Raw genomic sequence first — 3,849 nt, 5'->3', positions numbered from 1 at the left:
TTTATGTCATTTCTCTATGTAAAATTATTGAATTAGTATGGGGGACATCTAATTAATGTAAACATATTGATTTCTTTAGAAATACATTTTATGATAATATTCAGAGAGCCTCCAAAGTGTCCATAGCGGGGTTGAAGAATTACAGTCACTACATCTTGAAAATATGATCAATAATAAAAGAAAACTAATGCCTGAGATGGGAAAATGCATTTTTCTGATAGTTAAATATATCCTTAATGATGTGGGATATACATATAAATAATGCATTTTGGTAAAAAATGTGAAAACATCCAAGTTCAATTTTAACCATTCTCGTGGAATGACTCAGTGGCACAAAAATGACGCCATAGCTGGAGTGGGACACAGCCATGGTGCAGGGAAATTAGACTTGTTTTCAACGAGACAGTAAAACACGTTTCATTGTTCTGTTCCAGTTGGTGGCGGTAATGCACCAGAAACGTTGTTTGCCAACCGTCATCACACAAAAAGAAGAAGTAATGCGCGTCCACAGAGCAGAAAGTAGGCTTAGAACACGGTGGGTCGTACTTTTATCTTCCACGGGGACTTTTATATTTTTTTCAAGTCGGCTAAAGCAAAGATCGTGTGGCTGTGCTGAGCTTCCTTACTGCTCGCCCTCTGGTCTCCGGCAGATCAAGTTTCTGTTTCTGATGCTTGATTGGAAAGATACGCTCTCGTAGCTCACGCAGCTTGGTCTCTCTGCAAGGTATATCTACTTGGCCTCTCGGTGACAACGCCAAGTCATCCTGTCGGTCAGTTTGGAATAAATCACCTGTAAACAAATAACTTGCCCTCGTGGTGATTGACGGGAGTAACATGCTGGGGAGTGGAGGTCAGTGAGCCCGCTGTCTCTACCAGTCCTAGTCCAACTGCAAAGCCCCGCTTGCCTCCTTCTCCGCGCGTGGATCTTTAGTTTTAATCAGAGGGGATCGAGGGTGAGTACATTATAATTATATCGGTTGCCTAACTCTATAACTGTCTACAGGGTTTCTCTCTCTTAGCTAATTTTGTTTTCCTCTGTACGTTCTGTTCAGCCCCTGTCATTTTGTCTGACTGGAGCTTCCAGCAATTCAGCATCTTATTTATTTTAATCATTTGTGTTCAGCTATTTGTTTTCCTTCATATGAAGTAGGGCTGCCAGGATTAGTCGACTAGTCATGATCGTGGACTAATCCAATTTAATAGTCGACGCCTCATTTAAAGCTTTGTAAGATCCCAAAAGACGAAGGAATAAGTAGTAGGATTTAAGAGTGTAATAACGGACTGAAACAGAAGATGGCAGCACTGCGTGTACAAGGATGCCAGCTGCCGTTAAACCCAGAAGAAGAAGAAGCTGTGTCCCAGAATTCATAGCGCGGCCCTGCTCAGTTTTCAACAATGGCGGAAGCTAGTTAGTTTTAATATTACTCTTATTATTCTTTCAGTTTTGTTTGGCTTTTTTTCAGTATTTTATTTGTTCCTGAGTAAATCGGTTTGGCTGAGATTAAAGTTATCGTTTTGACACAGCTGAATAAACGTCAAGCAGACAACTGATTATCTTAAGTTTGAGATGCTCAAGAATATACTCCGGTGTCCTGTTATATTTTAAATAGCAAGGAGCAGACAACGGAGTTTATTAAACTTCACCAAAACAATCTGCAAATTTCATTAAAATTTAATGAACTATTATCTTGTCTTTATTTTTAGTTAGCACATACCTTAAACACTTAAAGCTGTAAGCTAATGATAATTTATATAAGAGCAGATGCATGCTGGTGCTGTACGTTTTTTTTTTTTAACTTAAAAAGAGGTTATACACACTCAATACGGTAATATTATGTTGAAGCACAGTATGTATCACTCTGCGAGGCTCCTGCCTATGATAGCCGTAATGCTCCGAGAATCCATCAAGCGGTGCGGGTTCGTAGCTTAGCAAAGTCGCACTAAAACATTTGACAGATTTTCGAGCGCTGTGTACCACATAAAATCGTTTCGAGGTCAGTAAACACAACCAGAATTCATACATAAGGCACACAGTATTATAAGGGGCACTGTCGATTATCAGAAAAATCAAAGGATTTATTTTAAGTGTGCCGTATTTTCCAAAAAACACGGTAATAACGACGGCCCGCTAGCATGCGCTACCAAAAATAGTGCTTTGTTGTGTATCTAATGGACGAAAGTTCCACACCACTGAAGTTGCAGCATTTTTACAAACCAATTCTGGTTCATCTGTTTCATTCTACGATCCGCTTTCGCCCTTCTCATTCTCCTTCGCCGGCACCCTTTTTCCGCCATGTGCATATATATATAAAAAAAAGGCACTGCACGTTTTACCCATATTCTATCGCGATATTTCATTTTCTTATCGTTGCCCGACATTATACCAGAATTACCGTGAACGGTATGATATGGCCCAGCCCTAGTTGTTACTGAATCTATGAGGCACAATAATGCCATACAATAAAACGCTCTGCAGCAGTGCCCTACAACAGTGTTTCCTAACCACTGTGCCGCGGCACATAATTGGTCCAAAAATACAATTTAATAATTACTACAAGTAGAGCAGGGCGATATGGCCAAAAATATTTATCACGATATATATTTGAAAATTTGCGATAACAATATAATTGACAATATAATTGATGCGAGACAAAATACAACTCCACAACTTTACTAGTGCAAAAAAAAATACCATCCATTTATTTTCACTTAAGCAAGAAGCTGTTTTTTTTGTGCTATAAAATGTAACAGTGCAAATGCAAATTCCTTGCTGAAAGTTTAACCAAAAGGCATTTCCAGTAGAAATGGGCTGACATATCCTGAGCATAACCATGTATAATATCCACTGAAGTTAAAAGAGGTGCTTTGCAACATTAAACTGCAGTGTGCCAAATAAAAAAGTCAAATATGTATTTTTCTGAACATAAGGTGCACGGGATTATAAGACACATTAAGCTAAACAAAGCAGTCAGATAAATCAAACTACTCAACTCATTCTTCTTCCTTCCTCCACTTCTGTACCATTGATTCATTAATGCTGTATTCTATTACAGCTGCTCTATTCCCATGTTGTTGCAGTATATTAATGACTAACCTCATATTGTGGATGAATTATGTCAGTTGTTCTCCTGACTGAAGTTTGGTCCGTGCGATTGCATTTGTCTCTAACCATCAGGAACCTTCACGTTAACTTTTATTGAGTGGAAAAATGGTAGCTTTCATCCTGCAGCTTCACTGTTTATGTTATGCTAACATAGCCGTGTCGCTAGCGATCACATAGCACATCATTATATAGAGATTGACAGACCACGTGACTTTCGCGCATTGCATGCTGGGAACTCGTGGCAAAACAATCCAAGTACCGCATCAAATGCAAGCATTTGCAGTACCGCAAAACGTTCATTCTCCGGTTCCAATACCTTCTTGCTTGTTCTTTGTCCCCCAAAAACGTTATGTACAAAACGAAGGAGAACAATGCCGGTCCGTACAAAGACAGACTTGATGAAAAGTCAAGGAAAAGATACGAGGAAAAAAATCAAAGGAGTGAAAGGGTTAGACCCGTACGAGCACACAGAGTGGACAAAATACGTTAGCGTGCTGCCCAACTTTCACCACGCTCATATTTATAATTATACGGTTCTTGGAGTGAGTGCATACACTCATGAAGTTTAGTAACTTCAGGTCACTGCAACAAGCCCAGGTACAGTTTACTGACAGATGGGTACAGGACCTTGAAATGCACCGTGTAGAACGAAAGACCATCGTACCTATCATAAGTTTACCAGTCTCACAAATCATCTTCATAAATACACATTCGTTAACAGTTTATTAATAGGACCTTTAAGCTCA

The 3,849-nt window shown here is 39.3% G+C and overlaps 1 protein-coding gene across 1 annotated transcript in view; it reads left to right on the top strand.

The window, feature by feature from the left end:
* The first annotated feature begins 477 nt into the window (after nucleotides 1-477).
* The window catches only part of LOC146390498 (uncharacterized), a 10,984-nt gene continuing 7,612 nt past the window's right edge, over nucleotides 478-3,849 (top strand). Inside the window, exon 1 of the mRNA XM_084923565.1 lies at nucleotides 478-953. The gene's annotated coding sequence lies outside the window, so the exon portion shown is untranslated. The remainder of the gene's footprint in view (nucleotides 954-3,849) is intronic.

The sequence above is a fragment of the Perissodus microlepis genome, chromosome 3 (genome assembly GCF_051167445.1).
Source record: "Perissodus microlepis isolate ML-2025 ecotype Zambia chromosome 3, ASM5116744v1, whole genome shotgun sequence".
NCBI lineage: Eukaryota > Metazoa > Chordata > Actinopteri > Cichliformes > Cichlidae > Perissodus > Perissodus microlepis.
The sequence above is the reverse complement of the archived record's forward strand: the minus strand, read 5'-3'. Positions and strand labels throughout refer to the sequence as shown.